The sequence below is a fragment of the Phascolarctos cinereus genome, unplaced genomic scaffold (genome assembly GCF_003287225.1).
Source record: "Phascolarctos cinereus isolate Bilbo 61053 unplaced genomic scaffold, phaCin_HiC Scaffold_2;HRSCAF=192, whole genome shotgun sequence".
NCBI lineage: Eukaryota > Metazoa > Chordata > Mammalia > Diprotodontia > Phascolarctidae > Phascolarctos > Phascolarctos cinereus.
This window is the reverse complement of record NW_027555625.1, coordinates 194202102-194228870: the sequence shown is the minus strand read 5'-3', so window position 1 is coordinate 194228870 and position 26769 is coordinate 194202102.

Here is a 26769-nt window from a genome sequence, read left to right as displayed (position 1 = left end):
AGAACCACAATTATATTAGGTCCTCATTTTTTTTGCAGATTATTATTGATTATAGTAGCTTTCTAACTCACCATCCTGCCCTCAAAGCTATTCTTTCAAAAGCTGTCACTCACACTTCTGCTTGAGACCTTTCCTAACACAATTCTGATCTTGTCATTTTTCTTGCCAAAACAAACAAACAAAAAACTTTCTGTGGTTCTCCATACTGACTCAAGTTGGCCTTAAAATTAAAAGCCCTAGGTATTTATTAAATGCTTGTTGATCTGACTCAATTTCACCTTATATTACTCCTCTTAGGGTATTCAATATTCAACAGGGATTTATTAAATGCTCTCTCTGTGAAAGATATAGTTTTTATCTATTGTAAATTAAAAACAAAAAATATAACAGTCTCTGTCCACAAGGGGTTTTCATTCTGATGATGGTAAGGAAACAATTACAAACAAAGATAAATAAATATAGAATACTTTAGTGAGAGAGTGAGTGCAAAAAAAAAAACCTTGAGAAATAAAGGAAAATGTTCAGGGAGAAAGTGTCAGGTGAGTAAAACCTCAAAAGAAAATTTTAAAAAAAATGAAAGGCAAGGTAGAGAAAGGAGTGACTGTAAAGCATAGAAAAGAGCTTGTACAAATGTACCAAGGCACGAGATCAATTGTTGAGTTGTGATTTCACTTGGAGGAAACACATACTACATGAACAGAAATCATATAAGTTTTGAAAGGTAAGTTGTATCCAGATTGTGCTGAGTCTTAAATGACAGGCTAAGGAGTTTATATTTTATTCTACAAGTAAAAAGGAGACACTGAATTTTTTTTAAAACTGGAATGACAAAGGTACATCTGTTTTTCAGGAAGATTATTTTGGCAGCCATATGAAGAATGGATTAAGAAAAGTAGACTCTGGAATAAGGGAGATACATTAGGAAGATGAGTGACAGAAAGTTAGGTGAGAAGTATCAGAACATTCTCTCCACTGTTTTAAACTGTAGAAATATTGATGCCAGAGGTTATTCCATTTTTCATCTGTTAATATTTAGTGCCCAGGACTGTGCTTTCTCATAGTACACATTCAATAAAATGTCTGGTAAACTGGGTACAATTGAAACCATGTTACACAATAGTAATGATATTTAGTCTGGAGTAAAGAAGAGTTGTGTGTGGGGGGGAGTTGAGGTAGAGTGATTGGCAAGGGAGTAGGATGAATGAAGGCTGTCCTCAAATATTTGATAACCTGTAGATTGAAAAGAGATTAAATTTATACTATTTGTCTATAGAAATGGTATTGACTTGATGGCCTCTAATTCAGAAGAAGAGAAAGAGAGGAAGAGAAAAAGGAGGATGAGGAGAAGAAGATGAAGAAGAAAATAAAGAAGAAGAAGAGGAGGAGGAAGGAAGGAAGAGGAGAATGAGAGGAAGAGAAATGGGAGAAAGAGAAGGAGGAGGAAGAGGAAAAGAAACAAGACCTAACATTTAAAAGGGAAAAATAAAAACATACCTGAAAACCTTGATGAGAAAAGTCCTACTAGCCATCACTAATTTGTATTTACTATACATTACTCCCCAGAGGAATTCAATGCATATTATTTCCTGACAGCAGGTCTGAACTATCCTGCTCTATATAATTATTCTGAGTAGAATTTGATATCCAAAAATACTAATTAATTTGTATGAATGTAAGAGTATGTGTGACCAACGCTACAACCATTCTCCAAATTTAGACTCCTTGTATTCACTCTCATCATTTCTGATGTTACAACTTAAAGTATAAAAGAAGATTCTCCTCTTCACTTATCCTCTTTGGTATAGTTAGCTTATAGGCACCCACAAATCTCCTTATTCTCTTGCATAGTGAATTTATTCATTCATTCATTAAAAAAAAAAAGTATCTACTTTATGTGAACTAAGTGGTTTAGTCAATGGAGCACAGGACTTGGAGTCAGGAAAGCCTGAGTTCAAATCTAACCTCAGACACTTATAATCTGTGTGACCCTGGGAAAATCACTTAACTTCTATTTGTCTCCATTTCCTCATCTATGAAAGAAGGATAATAATAGCACCTACTTTTCAATGTTGTTGTAAGAATCAAATGAGATAATATTTGTAAAGATTTTAGCACAGTGCCTGGAAAATAGTAGATGTAATATGAATACTAGTTACTAAGATGAGTACTACTACTAGTACTACTACTACTACTACTACTACTACTACTACTACTACTACTACTACTACTGCTTCTGCTGTTACTGCTGCTGCTACTAGTACTACTTTTATCATGTATAGACATGTATGTGTGTGTGTGTGTGTGTGTGTGTGTATATAGATATATATGCATATATGTAGTATTTATGTATGCTTGTATATATGTATAGCCCCCTCCCCAAATCTCTTCCCACTTGGATCTATCCACCTCCATTGAGATGCCAAAATGATTTTCCTAATTGCAGGTCAGACCATATCTTCCCTCCAAATCCTAATAGTTCCCTATTATCTCACAAGATCAAATAAAAAACACACCTATTTAGTATTAAAGCCTTTCACAACTTTCATAACCTGGCCCTTGCTACCTCTCCAGTCTTCTTACATTTTTCTTTCTTCACATTTTCTTTGATGTAGCCACTCTGGCCTCCTTTCTATCCCTAGCACAAGACATTCAGCGCTAATGCCCTGACTGAAATCCTTTCCCTTCTCACCTTTACTTATTGGCTTCCCTGAACTCTTTCAAGGCTCATCTCAAATCCACATTCTATAGGAAATATTTTTCATTCCTCCATACTCTTATAGACTTCCCCTTGAAAATACTTTGGATTTACACTTTTTATATCTTGTATGTAAATAATTATTTACATATTGTCTTTCCCATTAGAATGTGAGCTCCTGAGGGTAAAGACTAAACATTACTCCGTAGAGGAATCAATACATGTTATTTCCTGACAGCAGGTCTGAACTTTCCTGCTCTATATAATTACTCTGAGTAAAATGTTGATATCAAAAAAAGTTAACTAATTTGAATGAATGTTTTATGTTTTGTTTTGTTTATGTTATGTTTGTTTATTTTTTAAATATGTGTTTGTTTGTTTTGTCTTTCTTTGTGTCATCAGCACTTAGAACCATGTTATACACAGATTAAATGCTTAATGCTTAGTGACTGATTAGAGCTTTTAGTTTAGTAAGTGGAATATAGTCATACCTGAGTAGCTATAATACACAATGATATGTGACAAATGCCTTGAAGAGTTATGAAACAGACAGAGAATAATGAAGAACCACATATGCACTTATCCAGCTTTGTTAAATACTATAATCTGCTATTCTGTGATTAATATAATGTGGGTGACAAGTCTTTAACCCATGTATAGCTAGTTGAGCACAAAGTCTTCATGTACATTTTGGAAGAGACTAAAACATCATAGAGGGCAATGACATGGCACAGTGGTAGAGTGCTAGGCCTGGAGTCAGGAGGACTCATCTTTCTGAGTTCGAATCTGACCTCAGATACTAGCTTTGTGACCTTGGGCAAGTCACTTAAACCTGTTTGCCTCAATTTCCTCCTCTGTAAGGAGAAGGAAATGACAAAAGACAACAATATATTTACCAAGAAAACCCCAAAATGGGGTCATAAAGAGTTAAACACAACTGAAAATGACTGAACAACAACAAAAAATCATGAAAAATGATCCATTCAGGTTTTGGTTCTAGATTATAGAGTGCTAAAGAAGGGTAAATGTGTATTGGAGTTCTATGCCCATCCTTTGTAAAAAAACCACAGAGACTAAACTATAGTTTAGTAAATATAAGACACAAAAGAATTATAGAAAAAAATTCAATAAATTTCAACTTGCCCCTGTTATTTCTAAGGAAAAGGGAATCATAGCATCAAAGGAAGAAGGCTGGCTTTATAATTAGAAAGACATGGTTCATACTTTGCTTAGGACATGACAAATTGTGTGACCTTGGTCAAAGCATGTATCTTTGCAGTGTTCTCTAAGTCATCATCTGTATCAGTGGAGAGAGTTTCTGTACTATACTGAACGAATCACATGTCTAGATACCTCTTCTTTATTAAAAAAAAAGACAAATCTCCTAGTATTGTCCCATTTTGTCTTGCTTGAAATAATTATTACATACTGATGTTCTTAGACCTTGATTCTCTTCATAATGCCTCCTTTTCAGCCATGAAATGATTGGATTCCTTATTTTATTTACAAATGGTTCTACTCTAAATTTCCCCCAAAGTCCTTTAGGTTTCTGAGAAAATAGATGATGCCTATAAGTTTTCTCTAAGTATAACCCCTAGGTTCAGAATAAAGTTATCTCCTAGCATTTTTTTCCAAATTTGTTGCTCTATTCTCTCTGGATTCCCTGATTGGAAGACTCCTGAGCAAAATTGTCAACGCTTTCTCTCACTGTTCAATGTTCACCTTCCTTTCACTCTTGTCCTAATCATCCTCTTTCACATATCCCCACCCCTAGTCAGCTAGTCTTCTTCTACTAGTCTCATTACTGTCAGTCAATTTTTATTTCTCCACACAGGAATATTTCCAAGTGCCCACATTTGCATATGATATACATAAAATCGCTCTTGTCTACAGACAAAAGGGTTGTCCAATATACAGACAGCTTGGAGGGAGGGTATTTCTTGTAGTAAATAGAACAACAATGAGTAGAGAAATTGTCTGAATCAGTGTTGGAAGAAATTCTGAGAGAGCTTCCTGACTATCAATCTGTGCTCAGGCACCTAAACTGACCAAGTTATTAATGTTTTGGGAATAAGGGTTGTGTGTGGTTTTTTGTTTTTGTTTTTGTTTTTGGTGGGGAGGGGCAGCCAGGTGATTTACTGGAAAGGACACTTACATCAAGAAGACCTGGGTTTGAATACTGTGTCCATCTCTCAATAGCTGTGTGACCCTGGACAAGCCCCTTAACATTCTAGGATGAGTTCCTCATCTGAAAAATGGAGTTAATAATAATACTTTGTGGATCAGATGATATATAATAGATATAACATGCTTTGCAAATCTTAAAGCACTATGTAAATTTTAGTTATTATTAATTATTGTGATTTTATACCTCCATTTATCCATGCATCACTGACTTACAATTTCTAGTTTATATTTTTGCTGTTTAGTTGTCTTAGTTGTATTCAACTCTGTGACTCTGTTTGGGGTTTTCTTGGCAAAGATAATGGAGTGGTTTGCCATTTCCTACTCCAGCTTATTTTATAGATGAGGAACTGGGGGAAACAGGATTACATACCTTACCCAGAGTCACATAGCTAGTAAATGTCTGGTGCCAGATTTGAACTCGTGAAGGTGAGTCTTCTGACTCCAAGCCCAGTGTTCTATCCACTGTGCCACAGAGTCACATAATTGATATACATATCAGAGGCAAGACTTCAACCCAGATCTTCCTAACTCTGAAGCCAGTCTTTGATCCACTCTGCCACATCTGAATTCTATAATCCCAAAATGACGTTCAGAGAAAACATCTAGATTTAATACGTCAAAGCCACAGTTGAATGCAGGCATTCTTTATATGTGCTGGATTTGGCTTGTCTAATGAGTCCTGAATGAAGTCTCAATGGTATAAGTCCTATAATACAGGCCAGAATTAGTAAATTATTTTATAACAATGCCCATTTAAACCAAGCTGTGCTAGCTGGGCCTTGGGTGAGCCTGCCACAAAGGAACAGCTATTCTTTAGCATTTCTCCTCCCCCTCCTCCCCTTACTATTCTTCTCTCTCCTGGTATTCAGAGGCAAGCAGGCTCTCTAGGCAAGTTTGCCCACATGCTCAAAGGTCAGGGTTGTATGGTTTAGGCTCACATTTATCACAGGGATAAGATAAGGCCCACTTTCCACGGAAAGGGCAGCTTTAGAAAGAGCATCAGCATCAGAGCAGTGGCTAATCTCTGGTGACTTTATTATGTGCAACACATTCTTTATAGCCTGTCTCTGAAACCACCTGTCTCCCACAGTTCCTGCGTGTGACAATAACTGCTCCCCCGTTCCATTGACATTACTCTAATTAGGACTAAACCTCACCCACTGAGATTACCTGTCTCTTTGGCATGCTGTCACTATACAGCTAGAAATCCAAGGCCATTTTAATAAAGAAATAGGGGGAAACATTTTTCAGATGGCGAATTACCGGAGGGTGAGGAGTGATGACCTTAAAAGGGAGAGATGACCTTAAGGATGGGATGGGTTCAAAGGTGGAAAACAATTCCAAAAGGCCAAGGAATTCAAATGGATGGGGATCCTAGCCATTATGAAGTGGCTTCCTCTCAAATGTACTTTCAAAAGACAGAAAATGACCTCTGGGAGAAGCTCTAACCTAATTCCTATTGTGATGGCAAGTTTGCATTCATTTTCTTTCTGGGTAGTGGGTTCCCCTTCACATACCCCACCCCAATCCATCCAGGGTTAGGGCCTGAAGAAGTTGGGTAGTGTGGGGGCAATTAATGGAGATAATTGGGGTTTGGGGAGGGCAGTTATGCATATGCAAGAGATATAGGACTGAATCCCTGTCAATTTACTGGTGCTCTGAATAAAGCTAAGTAGATCCATTCCTGTAATTGATCATAGAATTAAAGCTCTCTCCCCTTTCTTTGTAAGTCTTGGTAATAAAATAGCAAAGGGCTCTAATTATGAAAATTTAGAAAGGAGAGTGTTGATGTATATCTTAACATATCTCTGCACTAAAGAAGTAAACTTGAAAACATGCGTCTTTGGAGCTTCTTCAGGTAAGAGAAAAACTAATTCAGTTTCTCATGCCATAAATAAGCTATGGACCAAAGATTATATTAGAGTTTTGGTTTATAATTGCCTAATGATAAGCACATTTTTTCTTTGAATCCAAGAAGTAGCTAAACAGTACATGTCTCCTACATCCTAACACTGAGTTTAGCAAGCTACTTATTTCTAACATCCAAGGTCTCATTAGAGGTTAACATTTTATGCACAAACACACAAACACACACACACACATACACACACACAAAGATGCATACATATGAAATTATATCATATGGTATTATACTATATATAAATAAAATAGTGTTATATTAGTGTTAGTGGTATTAATTAATGGTTATCAACCAATTGTTAATAATATTGATCTATTTTATTCTATATATAATATATGCACACGTACAATTTTGATCAGTTAGGGAAAGTGTGTTTCTCCTGGTGTGTACACATAAAAAACACAGCTTGAAGACAAGATTGTAGGGGTTTTGTTTTGCTTGGATAAAGATCAAAGTTCAACTTGCATTTTGAAAGCCTGACTTCACAAAAAACTAAAACTGGAAATATTAAAATATTTTCTTGGATCTTAAAGAGAATGAAAAGAGCAGGAATGGGAGAAGGCAAGTAAAAGGTAGAGGAGAGGAAGAAAAAGGGAAATCATGCTTCATAGAATATTTCATAAAGACTCATTGTGTATATGTCAAACCCATCTCATTATTAGTGTGACTTTTCTATTGCAATGTTTATTTCCCCAAAATGAAATTCTAGACAGGTCAGTGAGAAAAAGAATAACCTGTTTGCTTGTCCAAGTTCCTCTTTTTTCCACCTATAATTTATAATGTACCTGCCCTTCATTTGTCTGCTTCTGTGTGGTACATTAGCACCCCCTTCCTATAAACATTGTACATTCCTATAAGTATTTCACATACTGATCCTGATTTGGACTTAAATTTCCCAGTGGGAGTCAATTGGAGGATTGTAATTTGAAGACAAGATTCTTCTAGGTCCCTTTTGGTTAACATTACCTGAATTTAAAACATCCATTGTGTCACATTATACTTAAACACTTATCTGAAGGTGGTATTGGTTTTAGCTATTTTTGGACTATAGAACCATCTCCTTAGGTCATTCTCTGAAGAAAATACTCTATGAAAGTCTCATTGCTGATTTCACATCCTTGAGGAATCAAAGGATGGGTAGATTGACATCTGTTCATGAATTAGAAGTTTTTAATCAACCTGTTGGAGGAAAGAAGTAAAAAATTGGGATGAAAAAGTTAGACCAGATGAGAATATCACCACCACACATGCGAATGAGTGTACACACACATTCCTCCCCGACGCCTCTACTCTATATATTGTGAGACAAAACCTACCATGAATTTACATATACCTTAAAATATATTAATTTTTATAAATGTAAACATGCACAAACTAGCAATTTCTTTTAACTAAAGTCATCAATAGAATATATTCTATCCATCATCTACCATAAAGTGGATCTTTACTTCAATTTGTGATGTGCCTATAATGTTAGAAAGAAAGATAAGAATTAAACATTTTGTACGTAGGAATAAAACATTTTACATGACTCAAAGCATGAATACTTTACCTAGTCATATGCCATTAGGGGGAGATCTCCCCTCATGCCATGCTATCGCTGGCTAAGGAGAAGACGAAGAAACACTGTTCTGATGTCTAGAGTATATTGTCAATAAGACAATTGTCATATCTATGATTGCATTCTGTTTTACAATCTGAGTAGGGAGGCTAGCATTTAGACCTGAGGTCAGGAAAAACACCTAGGTAGTTTCCAGAGCTACTTAAGATAGTTGACATCTATATTTCTCAACAAAGATTATGTTTCCCCATAGGTTAAAATACAAACACACACACACACACACACACACACACACACACACACACACACACACACCCCTAGCATGAAGTCAGCATAGCCAGGCTGATTAGGCCTTTTGTAGCTAGAAGGGAGAGTTATATTAATAACCAAGCGGGGGTTCCTGACCATTTGTTATCATTAAAGATCACAAATAACACATTTTATGAGACCTATCAGCTTAACCACACTGGCCAAATTCCAAATGGGTTAATTACATCCCCCCTACCTTCCATTTTAATCTGATTTCCTCCTGTTCAGCTAAGCTAGATGTGACAGTCTTCCATCCTCTCACCTCAGTCTTAACCCCTTGTCCAACTGTCTTAAGATGAAAGATTTGAAAGTAATAAATAATGTTTGTATAGAGCAAAGAGGTTGAACTACTTGTTCCTTCTGGCTTCTTTATATCCCTGGATTTTTAATAATGTTGGTTCTCCTGTTTATTAACTCTTCCAGTAACTGATTATAACTATTTTCCACTTCCTAGGGGAAAAGTAAAGGCATCATTATATAGTGTAATGAGACAAAACTTAACCAGTAGAAATCACTCATTCTGTACTGTAATCCTAATCCACTGGCATAGACCAAACCAAAAACTCATATTGCAGTTAAAATCAGTAAACACCAGCATGTTACAATGGAAAGGACAGTCAATGTGGAGTCGGAGGACCTGAGCTCAAATCCTTACTTTGACACATGCTACCTTGACCTTAAGCACACAGAGAATATCTCTGTATAATAGTTTCCACATCTTTCCAATGAGGGTTTGCTTGTTTCATGAACCCTATTGACAATATGGTAAAGTATATTGATACCTTGTGCGTAATAATATTTTAAATAATTGAAAGGAATGCTAAATGTCAATTAGAGATTAGTGAAAACAATTTTTTACCCCATCCCTGTTCTTGGATCCCCTGGAATCTATCCCAGATCTATGTAAATAAATAAAAACTGATTAAATAAATCACATCCTCAATGTATCATCGCTTTGACCTCTCTGAAACATTTGGCATTGTTCAGTACCTTTCCTTCCTTTTTTATTTTCCCATCTTTAGTTGCTACAACACTATTTTATCCCTTCTCAAAAAATCGTACTTATTTGCTGCATGTTTTATGTAATTATTGAAATAAAAGTTCCTTAATTTCAAGGGCCATTTCATTTGTTTTTGTTTTTATATTCTTAAGTCCTGGTGGATACTTAGTATGTAGTATTTAGTATAAACACAATAAGTTTTTGGCCAAATTAAATTACTGCATTGATCTGTAATTTCCTTAGTTTGGGTAGTCCCTCTATTAACATGGATGACAATTCTTGTGGTATTTAATAGATGTTATTCTATGAGTATTTTTGCTTCGAATATGTCATCCTGCAGCAGGACTAGTGACAAGCCTCCCCAAGAATAACTATTCTGTTCTTTGGACAACAGACATATAATGAATCACCAGATCCATATTTGATTCCTTTCAAGTAATGTTAGGATTCCTTTCAAGCAAAACCTTCAAGAGCTAATATTCTGCTGATGCTTAGTTTTTATGAACTCAAAGCCATTACCACACCATTATGAAATATTAGAATAGGACTTTGGTGAAGAAGTAAAAATCCCTCTAGACTAATTTATTTTTTGGTATTTTTTTATTTTATTTTTTTTAATTAATTGATTAATTTTTAGTTTTCAACATTCACTTCCACAAGATTTTGAGTTCCAAATTTTCTCCCCATCTCTCCCCTCCCCCCAAACCAGCATGCATATTGAATACCCCTTCCCCTAATCTGCTCTCCCTTCTACCACCCCCTCCCCCTTCTCTTATCCCCTTTCCCTTCTATTTTCCTGTAGGGCAGAATAGATTTCTATACCCATTGCCTGAGTCTTATTTCCCAGTTGTATGTAAAAGTAATTTTTAACATTTGTTTTAAACCTTTGGGTTCCAAATTCTCTCCCTTCCTCCCTCCCCACCTATCCTCATTAAGATGGTAAGCAACTCAATACAGGTTATAAGTGTGGAGTCATGTAAAACACTTCCATAGTAGTCATGTTGTGAAAAACTAACTATATTTTCCTTCTTTCTATTCCACCCCAGTTTATTCTGTTCTGTCTTTTGACCCTATTCCTCCTCAGAAGTGTTTGCTTCTGATTACAACCTTCCCTTCTATTATCCCCCCACTCTCTTTTGCCCTTTCCTCCTATTTTCCTGTAGGGTTAGATAGATTTCCATCACAATTAAGTGTGTATATTATTCCCTCCTTAAGCCAAATCCAATGAAAATAAGATTCACTCATTCCCTCTCACCTGTCCCCACTTCCCCTCCACTGTAAAAGTTTTTTCTTCACTTTTATGGGAGGTCATTTACCCCATTCTACCTCTCCCTTTTTCCTTCTCCCAGTATATATATATATATATATATATATATATATATATATATATATATATGTGTGTGTGTGTGTGTGTGTGTGTGTGTGTGTGTGTGTGTGTGTGTATGTATGTATGTATGCATATGTGTATATGTATGTATATATGTGTATGTATGTATGTATGTATATGTGTATATGCATGTATATGTATGCATATATGTGTATATATTTATATATTTACACACACACACATATTTTTTTCCCTCAAACTATGCTAATACTTGACAAAGGTCTCAGGAGTTACAAATATCGTCTTTCCACGTACGAATGTAAAAAAATCATTTTAATAAGCGTCTTATGCTTTATCTTTCCTGTTTACTTCTTAATGCTTCTCTTGAGTCTTGTATCTGAAAGTCAAATTTTCTATTCAACTCTGGTTTTTCATCAAGAATGCTTTAAAGTCCTCTATTTCACTCAATTTCCATTTTCCCCCTGAAAGATTATACTTAGTTTTGGTGGGTAGGTGATTCTTGGCTGTAATCCTATCTCCTTTGTCCTCCAGAATATTATATTCCAAGCCCTCTTATTCCTTAATGTAGAAGTTGCTGAATCTTGTGTTATCCTGATTCTGTTTTCACAATACTCGAATGGCTTCTTTCTGGCTGCTTCCAATATTTTCTCCTTGACTTGGGAACTCTGGAATTTGGCTATAATACTCCTAGAGTTTTCCTTTGAGAATCTCTTTCAGGAGGTGATTGGTGCGATCTTTCCATTTCTATTTTACCCTCTGGTTCTAGAATATTAGGGAAGTTTTCCTTGATAATTTCTTGAAAGACGATGTCTAGGCTCTTTTTTTTTTTATCATGGCTTTCATGTAGTCCAATAATTTTTAAAATATCTCTCCTGAATCTATTTTCCAGGTCAGTTGTTTTTCCAATGAGATATTTCACATTGTCTTCTATTTTTTTCATTCTTTTGGTTTTGTTTTAGAATTTCTTGATTTCTCATAAAGTCATTAACTTCCATTTGCTCCATTCTAATTTTTAAGGAAGTATTTTCTTTTTTAAAAAATCTTATTAATTTATTTTGATTTATCAACAATCATTTTCATATGCTTTTGAGTTTAAAATTTTTGTCCCCCTTCCTCCCCACTCCCCTCCCCAAGATGGCACACAATCTGATATAGGCTATACATTTACATTCCTACTAAACATATTTTCATATTAGTGGTGTTGTAAGTAAAAATTAAAACCAATAGGAGGAACCATCACAAAGAGGAAACAAAACTCAACAGAAAAGAAAAAAAATAGCAATTCAACTTTCATAGCTCTTTCTTTGGTTGTGGATAGCATTTTCTATCACGAGGCCTCTGGAGATGTCTTAGATCCTTTTGTTGCTGGGAAGGGTTAAGTTTATCAGTATTAGTCATCATGCAATGTGGCTGTTATTGTGTACAGCATTCTCTTGTTTCTGCTCACTTCACTCAGCATCAGACCATATAAGTCTTTCCAGGTTTTTCTGAAGTCAACCTGTTCATCATTTCTTATAGCACAATAGTATTCCATTACATTCATATACCACAACTTGTTCAGCCATCCCCCAATGGATGGGCATCCTCTCAATTTCCAATTCTTTGCCACCACAAAAAGAGTTGCTATGAATATTTTGGTACATGTGGGTCCCTTTCCCATTTGTTTGATCTTTTTGGGAAATAGCCCTAGAAGTGCTATTGCTGGATCAGAGGGTATGCGTATTTTTATAGCCTTTTGGGCATAGTTCCAAATTGTTCTCCAAAATGGTTGAATCATTTCACAATTCTACCAAGAATGTATTAGTGTTCCAATTTTCCCACATCTTCTCCAACACTTATCATTTTCCTGTTTTATCATGTTGGCCAATCTGATAGGTGTGATGTGGTACCTCAGAGTTGTTTTGATTTGAATTTCTCTAATCAATGATGATTTAGAGCATTTTTTCATATGACTATAGATGTCTTTAATTTCATCATCTGAGAACTGTCTGTTTATATCCTTTGACCATTTATCAATTGAGGAATGGCTTGTATTCTTAGAAATTTGACTTAATTCTCTATCTATTTTAGAAATGGGGCCCTTATCAGAGAGACTGGTTGTAAAAATTCTTTCCCAATTTTCTACCTAAGGAAGCATTTTCTTCAGTGAGCTTTTGGATTTCCTTTTCTATTTGGCCAATTGTGCTTTTGAAGGCATTCTTCTCCTCATTTTCTTTTTGGACCTCCTTTGCTACTTAGGTAAGTCTATTTTTTAAGGTGTTATTTTCTTCAGTATTTTTTGTGGTCTCTTTTAGCAAGCTGTTGATTTGTTTTTCATGATTTTCTTGCATTACTCTCATTTTTCTTCCCAGTTTTTCCTCTACTTCTCTTACTTGCTTCTCACAATCCTTTTTCAGAGATACTTCCAGGGACCTGTAAGTTTTCAATTCTTCCAAGGTGGTATGATCAAGGGTAAGGTATTCACTCCTTTCCTGGCCTGTGGCCTGGTCTATGAGTGAACACAAGCACTCTTTTCTGTCTTGGAACTGTGAGGAGGATTCTCTCTGCATCACCACTACAAGCTTTGCCATGCCAGCACTCTCCTTAGCCCCAGGACCACCACCCAGAACTGTGACCCAGATCCAAGGACAGGCAAAGCAAGAGAATCTTGCCTCAGCACCATCAAAGAGATCCCTGAAATCCCCCTCTGATCAGCCACTTGATACCCCCTCAGTCTGTGGTCCAAAAGCTCTAGAAGCAAACGCCTTCCTGGTGTGGGACAACCTTCTCTCTCACCACAGTACAGACTTTTCCTACTGATCTTCTAAGTTCGCTTTGGTGTTTGTGGGTTGAGAAGTCTGGAAACCACCACAGCTGCTTGTGATTCAGTCTTCTGAGGCCTGTTCCAGGTGTGCTGAGGCCTGTTTCGCCTGTGTGCCTATGCTGAACTGCATTTCTCTCTGAGCCTGGTACAATATACCTTTCCAGTCAACCATCCAGGTTGTCTTGGGCTGGAACTTTGTTTCACTCTGTCTTTTTGTACTTTCTGCTTCTCTAGAATTTGTTTAGAGCCATTTTTTACAGGTGTTTGGAGGGGTTTAGGGGAGAGCTTAAGCAAGTCACTATTTTTACTCTGCCATTTTGGCTCCACAGCCTACTTACCTTTTGAGTTGTCTTTGGTTTTTTGTGGGTTGATAAGTCTGGAAACCCCCACACCTGCCCATTATTCAGTCCCCTGAGGTCTGCTCCAGGTTTTCTGAAGTGTGGTCTTTGCCAGTGGGGCACATGCTGAACTGCACTCTTCTCCCAGCCTGGTACAATAGACCTTGATCTAGAATTTGTTTAGAATGATTTTTACAGGTATTTGGAGGGGTTTCAGGAAGAACTCAAGAAAGTCACTCCACCATCTTGGCTCTGTCCCCTAATTTAGACTCATTTTTCTAGACACAGAACAACTACATCTCCCCCTTGGGGTTTTCTGGGTACCCCTGACATATTGGAGGTGTATTTCTCTACTATTATTGGCTTGAATCTTGTGATTGGATCAGGGTTCCGTATTTTACCTTAAATAGGAATTTATTTTCATTAAAAGGCATCAAAGCTATCCCTGAGGCTTGATTGGCCTCTGCCTTACTTGACAGGTTCCTGGTCACCTAAGGGCATAAAACCCACCTGTGTGGAGTCAGAGCCCCTTTGACTTATTGGATTTCTGAAGACCACAGGAGTCCCCATATTCTTCCCTGATGACCATATTTTCAATATGGAAACTAATTGCCACTGTATTCTTGCTGCATATCTTTTCTGTGTTAGGGCAAACTAAACTTTTTGTTAACTTTTCAAAGACTTATGATTTCTTTTCTTTCCAACATTAAATCTGAATAGGGTTCTGGCTTGAAGCCTGCCTCTAACATGCCCCCATTCTAGTGTGGTTTCTCTCCTCTGTTAGCAACCAGAGCTTACCCCACCCCAAGTATCATTTAGCCAATTGACATCAAGTAGCTTTTACAAAGAAATATACAGTAAGAACATGTTGTTTAATCATTTTCATTCACGTATGACTCTTCATGATTCCATTTGGAGTTTTCTTGGCAACATACTGGAGTGTTTTGCCATTTCCTTCTCCAGCTCATTTTACAGATGAAGAAACTGAGGCAAATGGAGTTAAATGAGTTGCCCAGGGTCACATAGCCAGTGAGTATCTGAGACCAGATTTGAACTCAGGAAAATGAGTCTTCCTGACTCCAAACCTGGCAATCTAGCCACTGTGTCATCTAGCTGCCCCCAGGAAGAACGTAAGTATAATAAATCTCACTTCAAGACTTCAGGAGTATATTCTACCAAATACCACTTTAGTCTCTTGGATAGTGGGCTTAGACTGCATTTTTTTTAACCTAGCATTATTTTGCCAAATGCATGTCCAAATTCTGCACATCTGTTGTTGGCAAAGGTCCATAAAAATCGCTTCTCTCTGCTTGGGGCACTGATGCTGGGCTGGATGAAAAAACATGGCCTCAACTCCCAGATTCTTAGCCCATCATCTCTGCCCCGCCCCACTTCCAGACTCTTGAACTTCAAATGGCTTGTTTTCTTGAACTTTGAAGCTTATAACATTGTTGCCCCCAGCTTGCTTTACCTAAAGTTAAAGAACAACAACAAAAATACAAAGACCTGTGGCCCATTTTCACGGAGTCACACATTGACCTTAGACAGAGAAAGACCCAGAGAGCTTTTCCCTCATAGTAATGGTGTCATACTCAAATAGAAACTGATCCCTGTGGGCCACACATTCACTTAGAAAACCACAAGTTAATATTATCTATATTTTGTTGTATTTTATGGTTTCTTGTTAAATATTTCCCACTTATATTTTAATCTGGTTCCAACACCCTCAGAAGTGTTGCAGGTTGTCTCTCAGTAGATGTGTTGTATAGCAGGAAGAAGTCAGACAAAGGGAAAAAGTCAAACCAATTGAGGAGAGGAGCCATGCAAAGAGCAATAAGTCATTATAGTCTAAGGCCTTTTGAATACACCTATGGTCAATAAATAATAAAGCTTTTTTCCTCACCACATGGTGAACATACCATAGCTACTTGGAGAAGGTCTACAAATGTCCCAAAGCATCCACAAAGTACTGCAATTATACTTCATTACTACTGTTTGTGAAGCAAGGTCTCTGCTTTTTCAAAGTGGGGAAATGCAAAAGCAGCACTCTTCTCATGCTCTGAAGGAATGGGCTCAGTGGCCAGACCCTCTATTACATTATTATATTATTTTATTTTGACAAAGAAGCTGTGGTTCAAACAGGTGACATGATTTATAATCATATACGTAAAGCTAGAAAGAATGTCAGGGGCCATCTAGCTCAAATGCTTCCTTTTGCAGGTGAGAAAACTGAGCTACAAGGTGTTTATATAATCGGTTTAAGATCACACTAAAAGCTAGCAGCAGAGCTGAGATATAAACTAAGGTCCTCTGGCTACATAGTTCATGCACCAAACTCATTCTCTCTCTCTCCCCCAGCATGAGTTAACTAGTGAGAGAAATGATAATTTCCCTCTTACATTAATCATCTATTGTTAAATTAGGATTAAGGTTTTCCCTTCCTATTTCCCTATTCAGAAGTCAGCCCCAGTAGGTTATTCAGCCAGTATCTGAAGGACATTGATGATAGATGAGATTGCCTAAATCCTCTGGGTATATGCTTCTAGATCTTAGGTTGGACCCCACCCAACTAGAAGACCTTACAAACAGAATCCAGTGTAGGTGAGTTCTTGCCCTTAGGAAATAAATACTGTCCTTGGAACCTATTAGAATTCAGGGTGACCCAGTTTATGAAGGGGGAAATCAACCAGAGTGGTCTGGGTGCAGATGGATTCTTTTGTTCAGACTGTTGGGGGCAGCTGAGTTTCATGATCAGGTCATGTTCTCAGAAGCTGAAGACCTTTTGCCCACCTCCTTATTAATACATCCATCCTCTCATTGATTGTTAACCAATTAGAGTTGATTTCCACCCTCAGGGACACCAGCTTTTCCAAAGGCTTTTACTCATTCAGTGCTCTCCAAGGGAAGGCTTTTGGTTGTTGCGGGGACCCAAATTTATTATCTACTAGCCATATTTAATAAACTGATTATTGATAACCCAGAAAACGTCTCTCAGAAATTTTCATTCCTTATACTAGCAAGTGGAAGTAGGATTCAGATCCATTTTTCTGTGAATTCAAATCTAGTGCTTTTTACTTTATATTGCATTGATCAAAAAAAAACTTGCTTAGGAATCATTTCATTCAATTTAATCAGCACTTATAGATGAAGCATTTATTACATGTCAATAACTAAGCTTGGTTAGGGCAGGAAGAAGATGTAAAATATTCCCTGATGTTAAAGAGCTTTCATTCCACTGAGGGTCAGTTGGGTGGGTGGGAATGTATCAAAAACATACAAAAATAATAGCTAATTGCAATAGACTGAAAGCACTGATATCTAGAGGGTAGAAAAAAATTAGGAAAAATGTTGCCTAGGAGGAGGCTCCAAACTCATCCTTGAGGGTTGTAAGGCATCCTTAAGATTCAAGGAAGGAGGACTCTGATTCATAATTGCTGCCACCATTGCCTGCTTCCTCCTAACCTAAGGTTCCTCTGCCACTCAGGCTTTACATTTTAAATGTGCTTTCTTTTTATACTTAGCAGAGCCCCACTTCATTCCAGTTTAATGTTTAGGTTGTGTCTCTATAAAATACTGAAGGTTACTTATCAGCCAGCTTCTTACTGATTTCCCTTAGCAACTTCCCTAGCAACTGGCTTCTTCATAAGTTAACTCAAACAGCCTCAAGTCCTGTTATTAGTAACAGTGAACATTTAAATAGAGAATAAACTGATTTCCTTACTAGAAGTTTAGTTGATGCTATTTGAATGTTAAATACAACTCAAAGGAGATCACATAAAATTCAGGATCTGGCTGTTTTTAGACCATGGTCAGATCTCAAAACAACTATCAAATGTTAACAAGAAGCTGTGGTGTTGAAAAAGCATTGCTAGAATGTCTGTAATTTTGGAAATCCAGGAAGCCGACATATTTGGGAGCTGCATATAGAAACTGACAGTAAAATAAAGATCCAGTTCATCTCCTGGGGAAATCCCAGCTTCTTGGAGCTTATTCATGAATGCTAACAGAGAGATTCCTTTGCATCCTTTAGAGTTATTAACCATTCTAGTGTAATATAAGGAGCAGCTAGATGGCATAGTAACTAGAGTGTTAGGACTGAATTCAGAAAGATGTCTTCCTAAGTTTGAATTTGGCCTCAGAAACTTACTAGCTGTGTGACTCTGGGCAAGTCACTTAATCCTGTTTACCTCAGTTCCTCATCTATAAAATGAGCTGGAGAAAGAAATAACAAATCACTCCAGTATCTTTGCCAAGAAAACCCCAAATGGGGTCAGGAAGAGTTGGATACAACTGAACAACAACAAAAAAGTTATGGACCTCTTAGGCAGTATGATAAAATCTATAAGTCTCTTCTCAAAATAATATTTTAAATGCATAAAATAAAATGAACAGGATTAATAAGAAAACCAATGATATTGAAATATAGTATCAAAATTTATTTTTATAAAATTTCATAGGTTAAGGGCACCTGTCTTAGAATTTTTTCCTTCTTAGATTTTATGTTATGGTATTGCCAATGTGCACTACCCATCACAACAGCTTTGACCCATTCCTGAACTATGTCAAATCAAAAAGTTGATAGTAGGATTTCATTAATTGATATGGCATCTGATGATTACTTTTCTTCTCTGCTGGGTTTATATGACAAATTAGGAATTCATGTGTTTCAAACCCCTTTTGTTCCATGTGTATGTAGTAGAACCTCTCAATTTTTTTTTTTTAATCAACTTGCTGGACTTGGAATCAGGAAAGCCTCAGAAATTTACTGCCTTTCTTCCTCATCTGTAAAATAGGCATATTAACAACACCTAATTTGCAGGGTTGTTGTGAGAATCAAATGATATAAAGAATGCAAAACACTTTGTAAACATTAAAGAATTATATAAATGCTAACTATTATTTTAGACTGTTTTGGGTTTTGATACAAAGTTTCTTAGTCATTAAAGAGATCCACTTACAGACTTGAAACTTCGTAATTATCCTTGACACCTCTCCTTCCATCTCCTTCTCTTTCTCCCATCTAATCAGTTAAGAAGTTCTGTGATTCTACCTCCTCAGTCACTTTAGCATTAATACTCCCCCTTCTATTCTCACTATTACCATGCTAGCCACGGCTTACTTTACTTCTTAGCTGTACTATTGTACTTTTACCTGCTTTCCTTGTGTCCATTCTCTCCACTCTCAGAACTAACCTTCATACTGCTCCTCAAGTTAACTTTCTAATGTTCAGGTCAGATGAGGTTATTAGACTTTCAGTGCCTTCCCATTGCCTACAGGGTGAGATATAAACAGGCTGGTATTCCAGGCCCTCCACAATCTGGCTCTAACCTGTTTTTCCAACCTTATTTCATACTACTCTCTTTCACAGACTTCTTTTGCAGCAGCCAAAATGAATTACTCACAATTCCCTGATGTCCTCTAGCCTTATCCTACCTTTGCCTCTATGTGTTTCCATGCACCATCTCCCAAGCCTAGAACATATTTTCTCTAAATCATTTAATCAATAAGCATTTATAAATCACTCATTATGTGTCTGACGCTGAGCTATCTATGTGTTGGGGATGCCAAGAAAGGCAAAAACATTGCCTCTGTACTCAAGGAGCTTACATTCTAAAAGTAACATGTAAATAACAATACAGATTAGTATATTTTTATTTATATATGTTTTGAAGGAAGCTAGGGAAGTTAGGAGGCAGAGTTAAGGAAGGAGAATATTCATGCAAAGTGGGACAGTCAGTGAAAATACACAAAGTTGAGAGATGTACTGCTGTATGCCTAGAACAGCACGAAGATCAGTGACAATGGATCACAGAGAATGTGGAGGGGAAGAAACTATAAAAAAAAGACTGGAAAGGTATCCTCTTGCTGCATTCTTTTACTTCCTTTAAAATCTCTGGAAGAGAGTGAGACTGATGACTTTATTCAACTTTGCCTCACTTAAATTCAATTTATGCAAAACTCAAAAGACCCACCCCATGGAGTTGTGAGCTGATCCAACCATTTTGAAGAGCAATTTAGAACTATGCCCAAAGGGCATCATACCCTTTGATCCAATAATACCACTACAAGGTCTGTATCCCAAAGAGATCATAAAAAAGGGAATATGACCCACATGTACAAGAATATCTATAGCAGTTCTTTTTCTAGTGGTAAAGAATTGGAAATTGAGGGGATGTCCCTCAGTTGGGGAGTATCTGAATAAGTTGTGGTATATGAATGGAATGGAATACTTTTGTTTTATAAGAAATGATGACCTGGCAGACTTCAGAAAAACCTGGAAAGACTTACATGAACTGATGCTCAGTGAAGTGAGCAGCACCAGGAGAATGTTGTACACAGTAACAGCCACATTGTGTGATGACTAACTTTGATAGACATCTCTTCCTAGCAATGCAAGGATCTAAGACAACTCCAAAAGACTCGTGTTAGAAAATGCTGTCCATATCCAGAAAAAGAACTATGGAATCTGAATGCAGATAGAAGCATATTATTTACTCTCTCTCTCTCTCTCTCTCTCTCTCTCTCTCTCTCTCTCTCTTTCTCTCTCTCTCTCTCTCTTTTCTCATAGTTTCTCCCATTGGTTCTAATTCTTGTTTACAACAAGACTAATGTAAAAATAGGTTTAATATGATGTTGAGTCTATATCAGTTTACATGCCTTATTGGGGTGGGGAGAGGGGAGAGATGGGCAGAAAATTTGGAACTTAAAATTTTATAGAAGTGAGTATTGAAAACTAACTTATATATGAAAAAATTCATTATAAAAAGACCCACCCCAAATGTGCATATGGACTATGTATGCCATACCTGAGGCAGCTCATTCTGAGATCATATTGGTCTGATCAGCTACAGTCGGACACACTTTAGCTTGACTCCAACATAGTGATGTCATTTTGGTCTTCGTGAAGAATGAAAGACAACAACCAACTAAAAGTCTTGGTTTAAGAGGCACATCCTCAATGAAACATCTTAATGAATGCTATTTTCAGAGTCCAAAGGATTTTTCTTAAAAAAGAAAAGAATTGATCAACTTCACCAACTTCATCATAAGTCCTTATGATGGCTAATGAATGATTTGGTGATTAATCAGCATTTTTGTTAGTAAAAAGAAAATAGAAACCATGGATAAAACTTTGGTTTCCAAATGAAATTTAATGAAATGTTCCTTACAGCTGACTGAGTCCTCAGGAGAATTAAAAAATGTGTGAGGGATATAGTGAATAGGCAATTCAGTTTTGACCGTCAAATCAGTTTCTGGAGAATACAACGACAAAGAGAGCTTTCCTTTTTTTTTCTTTTTATGAAGGAAAAGCCCAACCTCTGACTATTGCCACTGACATTTCACCAATATTCCTGATTTCCCAGGAGTCCTGGAGATTCTTGTGGAAAGGCTATGTTATCTTATAAGATGTACAAGTTGGTGTCTTTTAACATTGTTAATTGGTTGAGGGGTAACAGAGAGAAAAGGAAGATTGGAAACATCCTATAGTGGATTTTGGCCCTTTTTTTCTCTTTGAATATGTCTTTAGAATTAACTTATTTAATCTCCAATTACTTTTTTGAAAATCCTTCAATCTCATAATTGAACATATTTTATGGTATTTTTTTAGTAATTTTTCTTTTCTTCATATTTTTATAAAGTCTTTATGACCTAGTATGTGGTCAGTTTTTGTACACAATGTAGATTCCTTGGTTATATTTTTAAAACATCCATATTTACCATAGTTTTACCTGAAATCATGATTGCTGCCCCTGTTTTTTAATTGATTTTTGTGCTATTTCTCTTTTAAAATATTTCTGAATATTTTTATTTCAAATGTGTTTCCTGTAAACAGTATATTTTTAGATACTATCTCATCAATTTGGCTATACTCTTCTATCTTATGTTTACTCATCTCATTCACTTTCAGCATTATGATTGTTGTGTCTTTCCTTCCATCCTCATCCTGCCCTCTTGCAGTTTTTTTTCCTTTTTCAATCCCTCCTTTTTTACATGTATGTACAAATATATATAATATATATGAAGGAATTTTTACATGTAAAATGACAATGGTAGAAGATGAAGTTTATTAGAAACTTTTCATCTTTAAATAAAACGGCCTGTTTCCCACTCTGTTGCAACTATTCTTTTTCCTCTTACCCTTCCCTAATTCCAGCTTTATACTTTTTCCTTGTTCAGTCATTTTTCATTCACGTCCAACTTGTGACCCCATTTGGGGTTTTCTTGGCAAAGATACTGGAGTAGTTTGCCAGCAGAGGCAAATAGGGTTAAGTGATTTGTCCAGGATCAAACAACTAGTAAGTGTCTAAGACCAGACTCGAACTCAAAAAGAGTTTTGATGATTCCAGGCCTGACCCTCTATCCACTGTGCCACTTAGCTGCCATATACTCTCTCTTATTTTCCATTTATTCAACCCCTCCCCCAAGATCTTTGCTCTTATCAACACTGGAAATTATTTTTCTTATTACTATTTTATAATTCATCTTACCCTTCCTCTCATCTTTCTCTCTCCCATCCATTTTTCTTGTCCCATTTTTTTCCCTTTTGAGTTTAATCTATTTCTATATGATGATTGTTATGTGTATGCATGTAATTTTTTTTCAATCTTCTTTTATCTCATTTAGACAAAAGTTAGTTCTGTAAAATGCCTTTTCTCCTCACTACTAACCCCCTTTATTTAGCATTCCTCATTTTATATAGTTCTTTTCTGAGATACTGATTTTCCTTCCCTTCTTCCTCCTTTCCCTGACTTGTCTACGTCAGGGTCTCTGCAGGATATCAGCTATTCTGTGAATCTCTGGGTTGGGTGAAGGATTATGCAAGTGATTCTCCTTATTCTTTTATAACCAATTCGTTTGTTAACTTTATTGAGGTGTTTTCAGAGGATCTTGGCTCCTTTGGGTTCTACAACATCACCATCTGGTATGGCTTTGAATGAAAACGTAAGTCTCAGGAATATTAGCTTTTTGTCCCAATCTTCAGGACTTCAGTCTATCTTGCCCATGATTTTTCTTCTTTTTTAATAGTTTATTTATTTTTAGTTTTCAATATTCCTTTTGATAAGATTTTGAGTTTAAAAGTTTCTCTCCCTTCCTCTCCTCCCCCCTCCCTAAGATGGCATGCAATGTATACATTCATATTAACCATATTTTCCCATTAGTCATGATGTAAAGAAGAATTAGAACTGATGGGAGGAACTATAAGAATGAAGCAGTTAAAAAAAAACAATAAAAGAAAAGGAGAGCAAGTAATATGCTTCCAAATGAATTCAGACTCCATAGTTCTTTCTCTGGATGTGGATAGCATTTTCTGTCATGAGTCTTTTGCAATTGTCTTAGATCCTTGCACTGCTGAGAAGAGCCAAGTATATCAAATTCAGTCATCACACAATGTGGCTGTTACTGCATAAATGGTCTCCTGGTTCTGCTCATTTCCCTTTGCATCAGTTGGTACAAGTCTTTCCAGGCTTTTCTGAAGCCCACCTGCTTATTATTTCTTATAGCACAATAGTATTCCATCACATTCATATATTACAAGTTGTTCAGATATTCCCTAATTGAGGGACATCCCCTCAATTTCCAATTCTATGCCACCACAAAAAGAGTTGCTATAAATATTTTTGTACATGTGGTACTTTTTTCCCATTTTTATGATCTCTTTGGGATACAGACCTAGAAGTGGTATTGCTGGATCAAAAGGTATGCACATTTTTATAGTCCTTTGGGCATAGTTCCAAATTCTTCTCGAGAGTTGTTGGATCGGTTAACAACTCCACTAACAATGCATTAGTGTTCCTGTTTTCCCACACATGATTTTTCTTTATAGCAACATTTGACAGTTGTTTTTTTTTCCCCTCTAGGTTCCTCTCTGAACCTTACCTTGAATCGTAGAGGAATCAATAGTTCCACTTCTGCTGCCAGGTCCCTTTGATTTTTTTTTTTTACTTATTTTGTTTGACTTAATTAGGCTATTTTACAGCAATAGTTTACCAGTTCTTATCTTGTTTGTTTTTCCCAAATGTACTTTCCAATGAGATATTCTGCAACTAAATGGGGACATATGAAAAAATACAACCAGTGCTAAAGAGGATAGCCAGGTGTCTGCTCACCCCACCTGATGAGTTGACATGAAGCAATGAATTGCCTTTGCTATTTCTCTCTCCCCACACAGAAGCTAATAGTAATATTTGCCTCCTCACTCAAGCACAGCCAGGAAGGAAAAATATGAGAGAGAAGCTTCTCTTGGCTAGTCAGCGCCTCCTGAATCAGGGATTGCTGGAGTCACTTACATATCATTGGCAAGAGCTGACTGTTAAATTTTCAGTGTGAACATTCATATTTCAGAAATCAGTAAATGAAAACTTAGGTGTTTTTTTTGTTTTGTTGATTGTCTAGCCTTAAAAAAATGTTAATAATGCAGGTTAAACTTGAAAGTGCATGTGCATTTTTCCCGTAAAAGCCCGGTTTTAAAACCTTTAAACCAGTATGCCCTATATTATTCTATAAAAATTGATTTTGTCAGGAGCCCAGTAGAAGTCTCAAGGACTGAGGTCATTACCAGACTGGAAAAATGTTAGTGACTCTAGGTTAATAATAATGATGATGATAATCATGATAATGATAATGGTTATGATAAAGATAATTTAAAACAAAAACTATTAGCATTTATATAGTGCTTTAAGGTTTCTGAAGTGATTTGCATTGACTATATCATTCGAGCTTCACAACACCCCTGTCTTGAATATACACCTAATTTTGGCCCATTAGCCAACTAAAAGTTTGTCTTTTTACCACATAGTTAATGGACCAGAAACAATTATAAAATACTTGAGTATGACCCCAAAGTCTATTTGGGGGAATGGAAGAGACAGAGCTTGCTCTTCATGCTTAGAAGGACTGTTGGTTGGTCTTCTCCTTACACTCATAACCCAGAAGTAGAATCTGGGCCTGTATTTTGGTCTAAATATTTTTCTTCTAATCATTCTCAATTAAATCCTCAATTTTGGCAAGATTCTTCTGTCTGAATTCAATGTCCATCTACTTTACTAACACAAATCCCTTTGAGTTACCTACACAAATCCTTTTTTTTTCTTATTTGGCTCAAATCCTTTTTTGCTTCCCACTCATTTTTCCTGCATCTACCATCCCCTGCAAAGCCAGAAGTAGAATCTTTACACCCTGCAATGACTGAGTAAGGTGAGGTGAGTGGCCATCTTATTTTTCTTTCCAGTGTGTTATCAGCAGGAGTGGCTAGAGAATAAACCCCCATGTTATGGGAGTGAGTTCCCTAGGTGTAAGCAGGGAAAGACATACACTCAGGTGATTGATAGTTTGGCCAGCCTTGACATCTGTATCAGCTGGTGATCATAACGAGCCTTTAAGGTGGAAACTACTGCTATTATTATAATACTAATTTTTTAGATGAATAAATTGAGGCTTAAATAAATTAGGTGGTTAGACCATGGACAAAGAGCTAGTAAGTATTGGAATTAAGCTTTGAGCCCAGTTCTCTTCTGACTCCAAGTTCAGATTTTTTTTTCATGATCCCATATATGTTATTGTTATTTAAGAAACAGTTTGGGAATGGAGATGATTCCTTCAGTTTTCAAGGGTTAGAATTAGTGAGAGTAGTGAGACATATAGAAAGAAATATCTATGTTAGCTTAGAATTGAATGACAAGGACATATGATTAAGGCTTGAGATATGAATCATAGATTATTAACCATAACTGGAAATTACCTTAAAGGATATTGAGTCCACCCTTCTTATTGTTCAGATGAGGAAACTGAAGCATAGAAAGACTAAATGACTTCACCAGGGTCATATAGCTAGTGTCTAAGGACAGATGTTGAACCCTGATCTTACTGACTCCAACTTCAGCATTTTATATGCTGCAACAGGAGGCAGTTAGATGGCTCAGTAGATACAGTCTCAGCCTGGAGTGAGGAAGACATGAGTTAAAATCCAGCCTCAGGCACTTATTAGCAACATGACTCTGGGCAAATCATTTAATCTCTGTTTCCTTTTATCCACTGGAGAAGGAAATGACAAACCATTTCAGTGTCTTTGCCAATTTAACACCATGGACAACAGTGGTTCACGGAGTCATGAAGAGTTGGACACAACAGAATGACCAAATAACAACTAACAGATGTAGAGATCAACAGCACAGAATCAATCTTTGAAGATGTATAAATAAACGACACCTCTATGGCAGAGTACATAGAAACAAGAGAACAGAGAATGAAAAGGCCCAAGACAAAAGTGTGGAAGGTGTCCACATTTGAGGGAGTTAGTAAGAGAAAGAGACAGAGAAGACAAAAGGAACAATTAAATAGCTAGGAGAACAAAAGTGCCACACCACTGGAGAAGTAGAGAGAAAAGAGTTCAAGAATAAGGGGAGTGCTCAACAGTGTGAGATGTTAGGAAAGACCACAGAGGAATGAAGACTCTGAAAATACTTTGGTGCAGTAATGTTTTCTCAGAGTTATAGGGACAGAAGGAGAGGTGACTGGGAAAGAAGAGCAGTTGAACTGCTAAAAAAAAAATCAGACTAAGTTTCCAAGAAAGGCTTTTCACTGGTTATGATTTTAACCTAATAAAGCT